Source organism: Canis lupus, chromosome 20 (assembly GCF_011100685.1).
Source record: "Canis lupus familiaris isolate Mischka breed German Shepherd chromosome 20, alternate assembly UU_Cfam_GSD_1.0, whole genome shotgun sequence".
NCBI lineage: Eukaryota > Metazoa > Chordata > Mammalia > Carnivora > Canidae > Canis > Canis lupus.
In genome coordinates this window covers 17,124,689-17,143,267 of record NC_049241.1, presented here as the reverse complement: position 1 = coordinate 17,143,267, position 18,579 = coordinate 17,124,689, and the positions used below count along the sequence as shown (strand labels likewise).

The 18,579-nt window shown below is 36.0% G+C and overlaps 1 long non-coding RNA gene and 1 pseudogene across 2 annotated transcripts in view; one reads left to right on the top strand and one right to left on the bottom strand.

The window, feature by feature from the left end:
• Positions 1 to 3,843: 3,843 nt before the first annotated feature.
• Positions 3,844 to 18,579, bottom strand: part of LOC102154165 — a 32,883-nt gene continuing 18,147 nt past the window's right edge. The window contains exons 1-3 of one of the 2 annotated variants that reach the window (XR_005374709.1): positions 10,666 to 10,727; positions 10,204 to 10,411; positions 3,844 to 4,170 (exon numbers count right to left, since the gene is read on the bottom strand). This is a non-coding gene — a long non-coding RNA (uncharacterized LOC102154165). Of the gene's footprint in view, positions 4,171 to 10,203; positions 10,412 to 10,665; positions 10,728 to 18,579 lie in introns of those variants that run through there. The other variant, XR_005374710.1, reaches the window with a different exon arrangement.
• Positions 9,298 to 9,657, top strand: LOC100687133 (annotated as a pseudogene).

Sequence of the window (18,579 nt, the reverse complement as noted above, 5' to 3'; positions counted from 1 at the left end):
GAAAGAAAAAGCTCTTAGCCAGTAAAAGCATCCTTGAGACCAAAGAGTTATAAGCAGATAAGGCCAGATGCCCTCTTTAAGCCAGATCATTGTCACAGAAACCGCTCTAGAGGGACAACCCAGTTACCAAGCTCACAATGTTTCTTACCTATTCTTCTTCTAGTTACCCTAGGTACCTTGCAAGAAAGTTCTTGTGCTTTGCCACTTTTATCACTTTCCAAAGCTTTGTTCACTGAATGATAGGAGCTACCAGATGATTTCTTCTGGACCTAGGCATAGTGTTCATGATTCTCATCTACTATGGATAATCTCCAACCTTTCTTTCAATTAAAGTTCCTTTAATTTTAGTAATTCTTCTTATAGCAAAAGGCTGTCACATTGCCTGTGACTTCTGTATATACATGTTAATAGCATTTGTGTCTTTGATCTGAATTTAAAAGCCATATCCTCTAAAAGCCTGTGTTAACTCTACCTCTAGCTTGGCTAGGTTTGGTTATTATGCTTTTCTATAGCTATCACTCTGCCTCTTCGTGGTTACACTGAACATATTTGCATTATTTATTCTACTCTGTCTTCTCTATTAGAATCTAAACTACACAAAGATACCAAGTTTGCTGATTTTATGGAACTTCTTTGTGCTGAGGACAACTCTAGCCTTGGTCATATTTGTCAGGAACTAAATCATGCCTTATTTTTTTTTTTTAAGATTTTATTTATTTATTAATGAGAGACAGAGACAGAGAGAGAAAGGCACAGACACAGGCAGAGGGAGAAGCACGCTTCATGCAGGGAGCCCGATGTGGGACTTGATTCCGGGTCTCCAGGATCACGCCCTGGGCTGAAGGCAGACGCTCAATCGCTGAGCCACCCAGGCATCCCATGCCTTAATTTTTATAAAATGTCAGTATCCTCAATTCTCCTAATTATTTTTTCTTGTGATTTTTATTAGTTCTTAATGTTCATAACCCTTATCTCTAGATTAATTATATAAGGCAGTCCAGACTGTGGTTAATTTTTGAAGAAATATGAACTGAATTCAGGTAACTCTTATAGAAAGTTACCTGGAAAAGGTCCAGTGGTTTTGCTATTACACTGTAATCTCTGTTAAACATCTTACTCTCTCCATTATGGGAAATTTACTTTGGCAGAATCCAAACAGAATGAACATAAATCCTAATGAAATATGTTCATGGGACTCATTAGTCCAGCTCCTTTGCCTCACTTAAATATATGGTGCCTGTTAATTCCTACTAGATTTTTTCACAGTCTTAAAGGTATCTGTGGACTCTTAATTTAAACTATATACTATATTCGTTATATACCATCTTTAAAATTCCTTGAGGTTTATGCCCTGGAGTTAAATAGAACATTTTTACAAGGCAATGATTTCTACAAAGACATGATTTTTAAAAACATTTTTCCCCCTCTTTTATGAGCTTTTTAGAAAATTAGAAATAAGAGGATTATTATTGTTGTTGTCCTTGGTGAGTTATCCACAACATTATGTTTTATAAAATTATTCTCTTTTTTATTAAAAATAAAAACATCAATGATAGCAACTGCAAGTAGCCTTTACTGAGCACTGACTAAATGTCTAGGCTTTATTTGAGTTTTATATATGTTTTTAAAAGATTTATTTTTTTGTTTTAGGGAGAGAGCATGAGCAGAGGAGCAGAGAGAGTGAGTGAGAGAGAGAGAGAGAGAGAGAGAGAGAATCCCAAGCGGACTCTGTGCTGAGCATGGAGCCTGATGTGGGCTCAATCTCAGACTCTGAGATCAGGACCTGAGCTGAAACTAAGAGTTGGATGCTCAACCACCTGTGCCATTCAAGCACCCAGAGATTTTTTGTTCGAATCTCATAATTCTGTTGAGTATACATTATTGTTATTATTTATATATGAAGAAATTGAGCTACATACAAGGAAAATTCACTCAATATGAATTAGTTGGTAAATGAACAAAGGAGAATTGGTCTCCTTCAGGGCTACTATATAGGTATTTCTTAAAAGTTCCCTTAGGCATTCTAATATCAGCCTACGTATCAGTTATCTCTTGCTGCATAATGAATTACCCTAAAACTTAGCAAATTAAAACAACAAATATTATTATTTTGTATGCTTAGATCATGAATCTAGGTACAGCCAAACTGGATACCTCTGGCACAGGTTCTGGCAACTTTGGTACCAGATAACTTTTTCTTTTTTTTCTTTATAAGAAAGACTGAGTACTCCACACTGCACAGTAATTCCTCCCAGGGTTTTAACTTTGTTTTATTTTCAAAACCAGGTCCAGTGAGCTTTCTGAACAGCTTGTGTAGCTACAGAGAAACCAGCTTCCTTCAGAGAGCAGTGCTTTTGGTGGGGAGGAGGAAATCCCTTCATACTTGAACATTTTCTAATTGCTTATTTATTGTATTCTGGGGTATGGTGTTAGTACAGAGAAGCCATCACCTCAGACGGCAGCTTTTAAAAGATTTTTCTTTTCCTCAACACCATGATTCCTTTAACAACATGTTTCCAGCATTCCCAGGTAGGCCAAGATGTCCTACAGAAAAACCTTGGGTTAGACCTACAGGGGGTCTGGCTGGTGTTAACAGAAGGGAGGGCAGAGCTGGTTCAGCTGGCCATGGAGAAGGCTGACTTGGCTGGTATGGTACAGAGAAGCCAGCTTGTTTACATGCTTATTCCATGACTGCTTGCCCTAAGCAGAAAGTGCCTTTCAGGATCTATTTTTGGAGGTTTATTATATATGGCTTGTTCTCAATTCCAACAGTTTAATGAAGATCTAAATAAAATGCTAGGTTCTACCTTAAAAAAAAAAAAAAGACTCTACTTGGGGTGTCAGTTTGGGCTGCAGTCCTCTCCAGGTTTACCTGGGGAAAGATCTGCTTCTGAGTCCACTCACATGGTTGTTGGGTAGCCTCAGTCCCTGTGGGTTTATGGCCAGACACCAGTGTTTTTGCCACTTGAGCCCCTCCAAAGAGCAGTTCACAATATGATCACCTCCTTTAGAGCAAGTGAGCAAGAGAGCAAGAAAAAGTACTCCATATGAAAGCCACAGTTATATGTAACCTAATCTTGGAAGTGACATCCCATCACTTTTAATATATTCTGTTCTTGAGAAGCAAACCACTAAGTCTAACTCACTCTCAAGGGGAGGAGATTACAAAAAGATTTGAATACCAGGAAGAGAAGATTTGAGGGAAACCTTAGGGATGGCCTACCACAGCCAGGAATGAGAACTGGCTTAAATAAAGAGGGCTTTTTCCTTTTCACATAACAAGAAACTAGAAAGAGGTTTAGTAGCTAAAAATTTTCAGGGCTGCCAAGAAAGCTGAATGCCAATCATCTATTGGCATTTGATAGGAACAAGATGACAGAAGAAGGAGAATCTATGCCAGCTAGGCCTCTCCTTTTTATTAGGGAAGCAAATATCTTCTCGTATCTTCCTACAAGACATTTGTTTGTGTCACTTGGGCTCCGTTAAACAGAGGTGCAAGGGCTTGGTGGATATTTACCTTCAACCTTGGTGTAAGAGTAGCAAGGGAGCCTGGAGTTGTGTATAGCTTTTCAGTACCCGTCAACAGTGTGTATAAGCAGTGCACATGTTTCTTTGTATGTTACTCTTCATTGTATACCAATTTAAGTTTGTAAATTGAAGTATGAACTAATGCTAGTAAGATAAATGTAATATAAAAACAAATCTGGAGTTCATTATTTCCCATAGCTTCAAATGTATCATAGAATACTCTTGAACCAGAGAGTAGCAAACACCTTTGATTAGCTGGAAGAGCTCTAGTCAAGTTCCTGTCCCTGAATTTACAGGAAATCCCTCAGACCTTCATTTTGTTTTATTTATGACTTTTTATTTCACAATCCTAACAGATTTAATGTTTAACTCATTCCACAGCTTGAAAATACGTTCATTTCAGTTTTCCCCCAACAGATAATCTCAATATTTTAGCATTTTAAAAAAGGGCCTTTCTCGTCTGGTCACAACCTTTGTCTGTGGCCTTACTCTTCACAGTTTCTTCTATATGCTCTTCTCTCTGGCAATCCACGTGTTCTGAGCATAATATCTTCTTCTTGACCTTCCTGCTCCCTCTCTGCCTGTAGTGTCCTTCTTGACTCATCTTTCAAGGTCTACATCACATCAAACAATCTCAGATATCTACAGGGAGAGGGAAACAATGTAAATGAGAGGAGTGTGCTGGTGGATGCATATTAAACACATAGAAATAACACTTGCAACAAGAGATATGTTCTATCCCTCTTTTTAATATTTCTTCTATTCTTGGTTATTCTTTTAGACAAAAGAATTTTGATAGAAACACAATAATCTCTCCAGGTTCATAACTGCCATGCGGGATATGGCTACAGTACTGTCATACCTTCTATTTCCTTTTTACATTTTTTCAGGAGCAGTGAGAAATCCATAATTTAATATGAGGCATCCCATTTTAAAATCAAGGTGTATGAATTTACTTATTTGCTCATTTAATTATTTCAAAGGAAAAAGAGAACATTCTTCATGCCATGTTAAATACATCTGCAGTCCGGAGGCAGACTGCTGATTGCTAGTTTGCAAGCTTATGTCAAAATAACTTCCTTTTTGGAGTCTTTCCTAGATGCCCAAACTAGCTTCTTCCCCTCACTCCAGGAATGGCAGGCTGACCTTCAAAATAACACTTGGTATACTATTCTACACCTGTGCTCTATATGTGAGTCTTTACCAGGACTGTGATATTTGAGGTCTGAGTCTCCACATTTTGATTGAACTCCCAGCATAGCACTTGTAGTTCATCTCATAGATGATACCTTGTAAATGCCTGATGTAGTAATGCATCTCGAATGAATAAATGAGTCTAATAAAAACATGTAGTTGATGTGGAAAGGATATGGTCTAGTTAGAGGACAAATAGGCTTTGGTCTAGCCACAAAATACTTGGAGGAGAAATTTCCTGAATGGACTTCTTGGACAGAAGCATTGGATAGTAGCCCAAGAATCATGCATTTCACATGTATGTGTTGAAAAACCATGATTCATCATGCACTCTTCTTTTCACTGGAAATTCAGAGAACAACAGAAAAAAAAATTCAGTGAGAAGGGACAGATAAATAAAAGCGAAAAATAAAGCAAGTCATGTTTTCAAGTGTTATCCTGTGTTTTGCAGGGAAAAGAAATGAAGGGATGGAGGGATATGTTAGTGAGAATCTGATGAATGGAGTTGTGTACAGATTTAAGTAGGCTAATCAGATTTAGTCTCTGTGAGAAGGGGAACATTTGAGTGAAAACCTGAAAGAAATGAGAGCCATGAAAGTGGATATCTGGGGGAACAGTGATCCAGCAGATGGAATACTGAGTTCAAATTCTGAGGCAAGAGTCTACCTATTCAAAGAATAGCAAGGTAGCTGGGGTGGGAGCAGGGGGAAGAGAAGGCAATATGGAGGAAGTGATATTAGACACATAACAGCAATAGAAGAATGAAGATCTCTTAGAACATTATAAGCATTTTGTGATAACTTTAACTCCAAGGTAGATGGAAGAAGAGAAGAGCTACATGATCTGACATGCTTTTTGTTTTTGTATTTGTTTTTGTTTTCTGACATTTTTTTTTCTGACATGTTTTAATGGGCTCTTTCTAGTGGTTCTATTGGATTTGACTGAATAGGAACAAGAGAGGAGGATGGTCACTTAGACTTTGAGGTAATGCAGGCAAACAAAGTTTGCACCAGTGCTATGGTCACAGAGGTAAAGAGGCTAATAGACAACTTGGTTGTCAACCTTCTTATGTTATTCACATAAGACAAATCTTGTTGTTGAGTAATTGGGTCACAACATGACCTACCAGCTCAGTCCAAGTATATCTTCTCTGGATCCTTCTAATTTCAGTACAACCAAAATGAAAATGAAATCGCTTAATTACTGTTTATTCCCCCAACATTTCAGCACAATGTCTAGGACATATATATTGGATGGATGGATGGATGGATGGATGCATAATCTGATTGACTTAGAAATTAAGCATTACTCATCTTGCTATTTCTCACCATTCAGTGCAATTTATATTCTTGGAGGCATGAATGAGAACAATCGCAAGTGCTGATTGTTGCAAATGTGCTGCTGTAAAGCTGGGCTACAAAGACAGCCATTTTGTCCTGTCTGGTGATAAATAGGCATAGTTTGAGTAATGGCAATTAGAGCCAGAATTCAACTGGTGAGTCACAGCTAACACCACTTGAGTGAACTGATGGATTGTAATCATGACTATTTCTCATTTGGAAGCCTGGGGACTTAATGCTTTTGTTTGCCTGTGTTTTCTCCCTGGCACAGTCTGCGAGCCAGGGAATGAAAAGATTATTATCTTTAACCAACACCTCATATTATTTGCTTTTCATGAAGCTCTTCACATTTTCATATCAAGAAAGCTGAAAATGATTTATATATACCTAAAAGTAACTCACCGACAATTTTGCAATGTTGTCTTTAAAAAAATAACATGCAGACCTTTTCTAAAAAGTAGTCTTGTAATAACTTCATAAAGCAAGAATGTACTAGTTCTTTCTCTTCCAAAATTAAACTGAAGCCAGTGTCTCTATCTTGATGAAAATGATTTTATATACACTCAGATAAAATGTTTTCTTAAGGGGCTAAAACGAGATTCTATCATAAATCTTGAAACTTTATAAATTTTGTCAATACTGGACCACCCAATTGAAGAACAATGTCTTTTTTTTAGGCGTTCCTTATAAATGTTATCTCTTCATTTTCCTATAAACAGTGGTGTGTTTTGCTGTCAAGCAACTTAAATGTATATTTTTTTATAGGTCTTGGGGTCATTATTAAAATTAGGATGATAAACAGCAAAGGCAGTCAATGTGGATAAACCTTAGAAGAAACCTTAGGAACAAAGGGAGAAGAAAATAATGTGCATCTGCTGAAAGGAAAGATACTGCTGAATACTGATTAGGAAAGTGGTCTGGGAGTTGTTGGAGAAAACCTCTAAAGCATGCAGCTTAATGTACAGCTGCATTGAAAGGGCAAGGAGAATGCTAGATCATATGGCTGGGGAAAGACAATATAAATCAGATTTGGCATCGTTAGTCTAAACTCAAGTGCTAATGTCATCTAAAGAATTGTTCCCTACTTTGCTCCTGGTCAAGAGAGGTGCAAAACAATGCATTTGCTACTGAAATGGTGTAGTAAAGAGGCAGCTACAGGAATGTAGTGGTCTGAGGTTGGCAAGTCAGGGGGGAAAAAAAAGATTCACAGCCCTGCTGGTAACTGCAAACTAAGATGGGTGTTGCTGCCCTTTCTCTACAGATGGGCCATTGGGAGTTAAATAAACAAGAGATATCATGGAGTTCATATTAAACTAAACCCGAAGCCACTTAAGCCAGACTCAACCCCCAAACCCTCAGATTTCTACCCTTTCCAGTTTATCCAATCTTTCTCCAGAGGATACTTTGCTGCCTCCCTTGACAAGTAGTTCTCTTTGTTCAGTTTTCTTTCTTTCTTTCTTCTTTGATTTATTTACCTCTTCTCTTATTGGTTTGTTATGAGAACTAAGATAATAAGTATTTTAAAAACTAACACAATTCAAAAAAAAAAAAAAAAAACTAACACAATTCCAGGTACGTATTAAATGCCCATTATTCAAACCACTACCCATTCTTACCTTTTCTTTATCTCATTTCAGTCTCTTTAACTCTGGCCATCCCTCCAGTGTATTGTAGTACAGAAACAAAATATCAGAGCTGAAAGCCTCTACTGATAATGTGTACATCTGTACATCTGTAAGATGTAAAAACTGAGTCTCAAGGGAAAACATAATGAGCCCAAAATCTCACAGTTGGTGTTTCTATGAGGACTTCTCTCCCATTTTCCATAATGGGCCAACTTGAATCCTTAGTTTAGGTTTGGTACACAGGAGATAAAGACACTAGGTTCTCTCAAATCTGTTTTTGAAGTGTTTTTTCCTATGCATCATGCCATCATGCTCTCCATCCCCATCCTGCCACCATATCAACATCATGATTAGATCATTGCAATATCTTCTTAGCTCATTTCTTGATTCTTCTCTCTCTGCAAATCTATCTTACTCACCATGGAAAGTCACACTTACAGAGCCATGCCACTTCTGTTGCTCCAATCCTTCATGAGTGCCCACTCGACATTCACATAAATCAGACTCCTTTGCATCATTCTGAATACTTATCATCAATGACTACTTCTCTTCCTGTTACCCTTCTTCTCCAACACATCCCTCAATGCTAGATATCTCACTGTTCTCAGTGTATAATAAATAAGCTACAATTGTGCCCATTTATATGCATGTGCTTAAGTGTTTCTGCCACTAGATGTTATATTTATTATAGTATAGTACATCACACTATGTTATATATATATATATTATATATTATATTTCTTCCTTATCTTTTTTACATATTCATCCTCAATCCAAGGTAATATGGAATTGAGAAACTGAAGGAAAGTTCCAGAAAACCCCAGGAAGTTATGTATTTATAGATACAAGCATGTATGTACTTGTAAACAAGCACATTAGCATTTTTTCTCTAAACTATTATTCCAAAAGTAATATCCTTAAACATTTTGTAAGTAAAAACTTCATGTGAGGGTAAGTTCAAAACAAAACAAAAATCAAAGGAATTCTTATCTCTGAAATTTCCCTACTTGCAGGATCAGTTCTTTGTTATTAAAAAAATGGATTTATCTAACTTGATAAATAAGAGTTGGCTGTTACTAATACCTGATATCCTCTCTGTGCTTGCAAATTGATTTTTTAATGACTTGGTGCAAAATTTCTTTGAAGCTTTCTGGTAACATTAACGTTTTCACCTTTGCAAATTTGAGTTGATGATGCCAGAAAATGCTGCAGACAACAGGACACAGAGTAAAAAATACAGTCCTTGGACTGTTTGTCTTACTCATATAGAGCCTGAACTATCAACAGGTCACCCAAGATCTCCCTTTCTGGGGTCTGTGGCCCATAAGCTCTTCTTAGTGTCTTCCTAGTGTGTTTATAGTTTTCAGATATTGTGCAAAATATCACCGTGCTAGATAGAGTCCTAGAGGATGCATTCGATATCAATGTACCTAACACATGTAGGCAAATTTAAAGTGATCTTTAAAATATTGATAATATTGGCAAGGAGGATGGCTACAAGGTGAGACATGCCATGAGGCCTCAGGTGCCTCCACTGCCAACTGTGAGCAAGCAGTTGGTGTGGGGGGCAGCCTGGTGCAGTACTCTGACTGCAGTTGTGTCGTGTTGTTATGATTCTGTCTTCTACCAACCTGGTTACTGGAATCCCCAGTAGTAAAGTAAAATTTTCAAGGCTTTCCAGCACAGATGATGACTACATTGACCTTGAGTTTAAGAAAAACATTCATGGGGTCACATATGAGGTATAGTACTATTTTTGATTGACGTCTTTCTCATCATAGGCTGCCTCCTGCTAGCTGGCTATCTCAAAAAAGGGTGGTGGGCGGTAGGGGCAGACCAGGGTCCTTCAGTCCTGATCACTGGCATCCTGGTGTTCCTGCCAGAATTGTACCACCTGCATATCTCCTACTATGCATCCAAAGGCTACTGGGGTTACTCCTACCAATGACATTCCAGATTTTGATGACTAGTTCCCACCCTCAAGCCTGAGGAGATGAGTCACAGATGGGACTGAGCCCAGCTTTAAGATATTGAGAAGAAACTGTGACTAAGAGCTAAAGATTTCTGCCATTTGCAGATGTTAAACAAAAAATGGCCAGATTTTATGAGTCTAACCCCAAGATGTCAACTGAGCTTACAATCACAAATTAACTAATCAGGACATGCTCTATTTTTCATCTCCTTGCCCTGGCAAAAGCTGACAAGCTTTTCCACGTGCATATGTATCTTGGAAGAGTAGCGGTGTTAATGGTATGGGAAAGCCAGAGGTTATTCTGTAGCAGAAAGTATTAATACTACCACCCTTTTCATAGTTGAGCATTTCTTTTAAGTAATCCTCATTATCAGTGTGTTCTGGTGGCAAATGGAAGAATTCAGTATGCCAAATTTCATGTTACTGATAATTTGTTTTGAAGACATCTAAGTGTTTTACCCCTACACTCATCTCTAATTTTGTATTCTAGTAGAAGGACTTGGCAAAATCATATATGTGAGGGTGCATCTGTAACATTTCTTACCTGCTTTCTTATTAACAGCAGCCAGGACTTTATTTAAACCCCAGAGCAAATTGCCAAAAGGTAAACACTTTCTCCATTCACCAGTCATTGGTCAGCTTTGATTTGTTCCACCAGCAAATTGGCCAGCATATAATTTGGGTCATTCTGGTCTTTGTAGATTGAGATGTGCTATATAGCATGCTTTAAGTACTGGACTTTGGGCTGTTTCCTAAGGAACAAAAAATGTAGATAAGTGATAAGTGGTAATTATTTAGAGATTATAAACCCACTATTAGCACCTTGTATTTGATGTCCTTCTAGGGAAGATTGCAAGACCTGTCCTTGATCTCTACAGGATTAGGCTGCCTTAGTTTGATTTTGTTTTGTAGCTTGCAAAAAGTGACATATTCAAAAGAAATTAAAATTCTAAAATCTAAAAAATAAAATAAAATATTGATCATATTAAAGTTATTATTGGGGCACCTGGGTAGCTCAGTTGGTTAAGTGTCCGACTCTTGATCTCAGCTCAGGTCTTGATCTCAGCGTCGTGAATTCAAGCCCCACATTGGCTTCACACTGGGCATAGAGCCTACTTTAAAAAAATTAAAAATACAAATAAATAATAAAAAATAAATTCACGACTGACTTCTTCCTATGCAAAGACAGAGACAGTTTCACTTCACCTGAAAATAAAATTTAAAGGTATAATTTTTTAAACTTGTAAAATCCTCACGTGCTATAAAGTATACTCTGGGATAGTGTGCTAAAATAGCAGATCATTCTGCCTTTGAATGTGAACTACAACTTATTCTTGAAGTTCACTGCATGGGATACTCTCTTTCTAAGTTTTTTCTTGCCAAGTGACATGACCTTGAATTGTTCCCAGCTCCAACCTTGTAAAGAAAAAGGGACTAACTGATACCAAATGAACTCTGCAGTGATAAACTATTAGATACCTTTTGAAAATTCAAAGGATGGTTCTTAACATTTTACCTGACACTGAAGGAGGCATGCCACAATCTGCAAGTAGACCTTTTGGTCTTTAAACAGTAGCTATGAAATAATATATACATATCATTCCTACCAACTTAGCAAAATGTATTTTTATTTTGATATATGATGGTACTTTCTGGGCTTGTATTTCACACTGGACTGCAGCAATATCACTGGGATTTTATTGTGTGTTCATTAATGTTATTTATAACTAATGTTGGGATTATATTTTGAATTTATGGTAGAATATGACTGTACATTTTCTGGAATTGGAATTACAAATTACAAATTGGAATTACAAATGACAAATTTACAAGGCAATATTAAAGAATTATTTAAATATGTAAGATATAAAGAATCCTGATAGTTCATGGTGTATTTTTTTTTCTGAAGTAAATTAAGTAAATTCTATTGATGTCATATTTTATTCAGGAATTAAAGCCATCTGTGAGAGAGTATCATAGAGTCTGATGTCCTGGACTGAATCCAGGCTCAGTAATTTTATACTTATGTTACCTTACATGAGTTACATATTTTAACTCAGCTTCAGTTACTTCTTCTAGATAGTGTGCGAAATGTAAGTATCTGCCAGGTTGGTTAAATATGCTGCACATAATAGGTTCTCAATAAAATTGGCTACTATAATTGTTTTATTGTTATTGGTTTTTTTCTATTGCATGCAAACTCTCAACCTTGTTATTCTTCATTTGCACTTTGTTTCTACTCATTTGCTTATAATTCTGCATTTTTTACTTATTGGTTCCTAGTCTATTTGCTTATAACTCCTTAAATCTAGAGTAAAATTACATTCCTAAATTTTTATGCCTTTCTTGCAAGGTTTTACGTATAATACTCAATGATTTGTTGAATTCAAATTTAGCCATTGACATTTAGATGTGGATCATAACCTGATTCAATTGTCAACCTGTAAAGGACTGGTAGTTTTAGCACATTTTCCTCTTTCAAGAATATTACACATTTCCCTTGGTCATGAGGGTGAAATTTGAACTGGGCTGCCTTACATTTTTTTTTTTTTTTTTTTTTGGGCTGCCTTACATTTTGATTATGTTAGGAATTTAGGCAAATCAGGTCAATTAGAGATTTTCAAATTTTCTAATGGATTTTTCTAAGAAAATATTTTTCTTCCCTCATTTGTAAAATATGAAGAATAATACACCACTTCATAACATTCTTTTGATGAGGAATGAATATTAAAGAACTTAAAAATGTCTCAACATAAATTGTTTTCAGTAAATATAGCCGAATACCAGCTATTATTATTATTGTTATTACTATTGGTATCACCTTTTTCCAGGATTGCTAAGATGGTAGGTTATGCATCTGTAGCTTCAGAGACCATCTTGCTCATCACACAGGGAATGTCTAAACAAAAAAGCAAAAGCAAGCAAAGTAATTTCTTGGGGGTGAAGAAAGAGATAGTGGCCAAAGCTGACTACTTGAGTCCATTGATCCAACCATGCCAGAATGCCAAGATACTCTATTGGAATTCCAAAAAAATGAGCCAGTAAATTTCCTTTAAAAAAATTATGTGAGCTTTGTGTTTTCTCATTGTCATCAAAAGGATATTAAATGATATTTCCACTAAACCCTGTAGGCATCAAATGAGTAATTTTCTGGCAAATTTGATTAATTTGAAAGACAAACTTGATATGCAAGACTGGATCTTCTCTCTTTCACACAAACGCACACACACAAGCATATATGCAAGATTTCTTTTGCCTGCAATATCCAGATAATCTCTTCAGTTAAATACTTGACTCTATCTGGATAACCATAATGAAGTAAGAATGGAAATGAGGCTGAGATAGATGAAAATTTAGGATCATTACCATTGTTCCACCTAATTAGGAGACAGAATGACCAATGAAGACCTGCAGCTACTATCATCATGACTTGATATTCTGGATGTTCACATTCAGTGTAAACAAAGAAAACAGAAGCTTAAAAAACAAAACAAAACATACCAAACCAAAACCAAAACAAAAAGCATATGGGACTTAGATAAAGAATTACAGGCCTTGGGGTGCTTGGCTGTCTCAGTCCGTAAAACATGGGACTCTTGATCTTGGGGTTATGGGATTGTGAGTTCAAACTCACACTTAAAAAAAAAAAAAAAATTAAATCCTTAATATCCCTGGTCCTAGTCTAAGTATGAGGAAGTAACTGGTCTGAGGGCATAAAATGGTGATTTGTATCTTCTGCATATTGCATAACTTGGGTCATTAAACAATTGAAAAAAAAACAAAACCCTTCATTTTTACTTTAGTTACTTGGAAATTTCAAAATTAATTAAGCCAAGGTAAGCTATGTTCAGAAGTTTCCTAAGCCAACAATTTTCTTAATAACTTCTACATGAATGCTGCTATATTTTAATTTGCATTTATGTTGGATTTATGGCCACTCAAGGTGAAAACAGATGATTGACCATTAGGTAATTTTCACGTAAACAATACCCATATTTTTTATTAGCATTCATATACTTTACAGTTCTTTAGTTCAAAGCTAATTTTATGAGATAAAGGTCTTTAAACAGGAATATTTCTATTCTGCACCATTTCTCAATAATATTTTACTCATACATATTCATGTAATGCCAAAAATTTCTTTGCTAAACATTTCTCTATGTAATATTTGGATATAGTCTGTAATCTGCTCAATAATAATCTGCTACATTGTAATCTGTAATAGCTGATACTGTAGAAAAGCTAATACTTATCAATATACCAGCTGATTTTTCTCCAAAATTACAAAGAATTTAAGTCAGTATTACAAATTGACATATGAAGTAAATAAGGAGCTACTTTTTCCTAGTAAGTCTTATTGTGTGTGTGTGTGTGTGTGTATGCATGTGACTAGAATCATTTGGAAGGTGGTATGAAATATCACCTTGAATTAATTCTTTCACATATTCACAAATCAGCATGAAAAATGTTTCCAATTATTTGTGAAAAACCAGTCTGCATTTAGCTTGCGGATGCCAGGCTAGCATATTTCTGAAAACATGCAGGAGCTTTTGTTTTTCGTTGCTTTCTTCCACTGATTCCCCTCTGTCTCCTTTTTATGCTGTTGTTATTCATTTCTGCTTTTTTCCTCAGGTTGCTTCTCTCTCTTTTTCTCTCGCACTATATCATTTTCTCTTAAGACAGTTGGTGGCATTTGAAGACAGAATTTAACTATTAGCACAATCTTGCCTTTGCATGGCCACCTTTCCCCCAAGGAACTGGCTTTCCTTTGAAATTGGCTTTAGATCTGACAAGGCTTCGGCAGTTTCACATTACTGCTAGCCCAATAGAGAAAATGAAGCCAAGAAATTTGATCAGGTTATCCTAGGGCAAAAGAAAAGGTTGGTTTGGGGAAATGCTTAATTTCCATGATCCAGCAGGGATTTATAAGCTGATTCTCCTGAGGAAATCAGAATCTGGTTTTCCATTTATCCAACCAGCTTTTCCGAATTACCAGCTCTAGGTGGTTTTAAAGATAAGGAATTGGAATGGATTCTGAATGTCGAATTCAATTCCTGATATGAGATTATCTTAAAACATGGGTCAGAGCAGCAAGCCCCCTCACCTCATTCTCCCCACCTCAACTACCACCACCAAACACTCTGTATCTTTCTGAGGTTTTTAGTAGATTTCCACTAGAAAAATCTTGGAAGTAACTTAAACACTTCAGAGTAAGAGACTATGTTAGCCAAAGTCAAGAAACAGACACTAGGTTAATTGAGAAAGGATTTTCAAAATGTTATTTTCTTTCTATCTTGTGTCTTTTATTTTTTCTTGTTTCATAAGGGGAATGGTGAACAACAGGCTGTTTCTTTAAGCAATAAGGAGAAAATAAATCTGCACCTTTCCTTACATCATTAAGCATAAGATGAACTATTATGCATAGACTCTTGGGGGTTGTTACTGTCTTTGAAAATGATCAACATTCACCACCATGATTTTTCTGTTCTGTGTTTTTTAATGTTATATATCTGATGAGTAATAGATTCAAGAGTAAATAATTTAATTTAGTAAAGGAATTAGATGTGTTACGCTGTGTCCATTGTCTTGCATTCTTATGACCTTTTAATACAAATTTGAGTTACATGTGGAAAATTGGAAGCAACATCTCTTTCTTCATTTGCACAGAACCAATTTAAATTTGTCATTCTCGTGTCCTCAATGCAGCAAAGGAGCTTGCCTTTTGCATTACTCAGGCTATAAAGGCAAATGTGGGGGTGTCGCATCAAATGCAGGTGAAGAGGAGGATGCTAATTAAGAACCATCATTCAATGTCATTTCTACATTAGATTAAGAAAAATCCATTAGAACACTCTATCTTATTTTTCTCGAGAGGTCATGATCCAAGCTACTAACCTCATCAAAACAAACAGCCATAATCACTCTTTATCCACTTCGCCACCATTCAAGCTAAATTTAGGTCTCATTTGCCTTTCACCAACATGTTTTCTAAATGCATTGCAAGCATTTCTTCATTCTGAAGAACTTACCACAACAGCCCCATACATCTTTGCCCAAATGCATTTTTGTCAAACTAAGACAGTTCATTGGAAATGTAAGGATTTTCTCTTTGGGCCCAGAGACTAATTTTCCTTCTATAGACTGCCTAGAATACACCTGAGGAAAAGAAGTTTTATGGATGGAGTCTTTAGCTCTTGTTAACTTGCTAAGAACACCATGGAAAAAGTGAGATTCAACTGTATTCATGCAGATATAATTTTGTTGTTTCAACTAAATCAATCTGGATAATCATTTCAATTTTTTTGTTGTTACTACATTGATCTTAAAATTAGTCTTTCACGAGAGGCATCCCCTTAAGCACAGGTCACCACCTCACTGTGTAATTTCCTACTGAACTCAGAAAATATATTACTAATTAATGATTCAGACTTAATAGTAATATTGATTTAGAAATGATGCTATTTCTAAGTAAAGTGAAGTTCAGAGTACAATTAACAGGATCATTTACAAAGGAAAACTGTTTGAATATTGTGTGCTAAAATTTGGTATGAATTATTTAGATGACTACCTTTGTTATTTACTTTACTTGGTGTAGATACAGTCTAAATCATGGCATTAAAATGAATGGCCAGGATTTTTTAAATGAATAAATAAGTGTATAATGCTTCAGATACTTAGTTTAGATGACTTCAAGTTCCTAATTTCATATATATATAGTTTTTAATTTTATATTTATGTAACTATATATATAGACATATATACATACATATCTATATGTATATATAGAGATATATATAGTCAAACATGAATGGGTAATTTATATAATTGGTGGCTATAGTACTTTATTTAATTTGTTCACAGCAGAACAAATTTTGATAGTCATATGTGTCCAACATATCCTATGCAAGGGGAGAGAAATGATTAAGAGTGAAATATATATATATATATATATCTCGAGTGGAACTTATACAGACTTCAATATTGGATAATTTTTCCTGTCTTTTTTTTCAGTAAATGGCTATTCATCATAATATGTGAGCATGATAGTCTTCTTGGATAAAGTCGTTAATAGTTACCATTTCTCCACTTGATTTGTGCATCATTTTGTGTAGTATATTATATACACATGCACCACACACTAGGTAGTCGACACGATGTGTGCTACAAAGGGGACTGAAACATGATTCTATCAATTGAAGATGAGCTGATGCTGACAACATGCAGAGACCAAGGTGAAACTGCATCATATACTGTCTGGTGGCGGCTGACAGAATTGATGTGCTTCTATTTTGTGAAATGTCTTTGACTACATCCATGAAGTCCATAAGTGAAATGTTCACAAAGAGACAAGTTTCTATGCAAATATGCAGAGGTTATATACTGAATATTTAAAATCCCTAGAATCAGCAGACAGGCTCTGATTCAAGTGTGTCCTTTCTACTTTTTAGGTGTTGACTTTTGAGGAAGATATTCAATTCTTTAAGATTTTTTTTTCATCTGTAAATGAGGTATTTGTAGATATTAAGGATGAATTTGAATATTAAATGAGGTAGTATGTGTCATACATTTAACATAGTACCTAACATAATAATCATTACAATAATGACAATACAAAATAGAATACAACTAGCATGAATGAAATCCAAGTTGCTGTGGAAGTTCAGGTGGGAATTTCCATGGAATACCTTGGGAGATCAGAAGCATTCTAGTGGAGAGCTAAAAGGTACCCTGACTGAAGATTGATCAATATGACAGCACAGGTGTTCCAGAAGCAGTGAGTGGAGAAATTAAATGCTGAGTGAGTGTTAGGAAAACCAGATGTGATTTGGGGGACTATGAGTGGAGAAATTAAATGCTGAGTGAGTGTTAGGAAAACCAGATGTGATTTGGGGGACTAAATGTGGTCAAATTTGAATGAAAGCAAGTATTAGGAAAGAAGACTACAAACATCAGTTTAAAACACAATCTTCTAGGCTCTTGAATGACAGGCCTAAAGCTATGATCTTTATTTTATAGATCAGTTGAAAGACTGTTGATTTTCAAAAAGTTGGTGGGATGGATTGGAGATGGAGAGAAGTACATACAGGAGGACAATTTAAAAGACAGTTACTAAAGCCGAGACTAAAAGCATGAGGTGACAGGCTAGGTGGTGATAGAAGTGGGGATGAAGAGACAGAAATGAAAGATAAGTCTGGAATAAACTTAATCAGACATGGCCAATAGGTGAGGCGATGCAAAGGAAAATATCAAGGGTGAAAGAAAGACTGGATGATTCTTGGTGCCAATTATGGGCTGAATTCATATTTTGAAACTTTAAACCCACTACCACAGAATGTGACTATATTTGGAGGTAGGACTTTTAAAGAGGTCATTAGGGGGATCCCTGGGTGGCTCAGCGGTTTAGGGCCTGCCTTCAGCCCAGGGCGTGATCCTGGAGTCTTGGGATTGAGTCCCGCGTCGGGCTCCTTGCATGGAGTCTGCTTCTCCCTCTGCCTGTGCCTTTGCCTCTCTCTCTCATGAATAAATAAATAAAATCTTAAAAAAAAAAAAAAAAAAAAAAGGAAAGAAACCAAACTCTCAACACATTAATTTGGGACTTCCAGCCTCCAGTATTGTGAGACAACAAATTTTTGTTGTTTAAGCCACCCAATCTGTTGTGTTTTGTTGTGGTAGCCTTAGCAAACTAATACAATGTCACTCACAGAAATAGAGAAAATAGAAGTAGAGCATATTTAGGTAAATGTAGATAATTACTATAAGCAGGGGCATCTCCATATGACTCATGCTTTACATATTAAAATATTTAATAACTATTTTCTTATGATATGAGTTATATTATAAAGGTTAAAACATAATGCTATCAATTTATTTTGGGAAGAAACTTATAGACTGAATTTGTTAGAGTAATTAATGCTGGCTA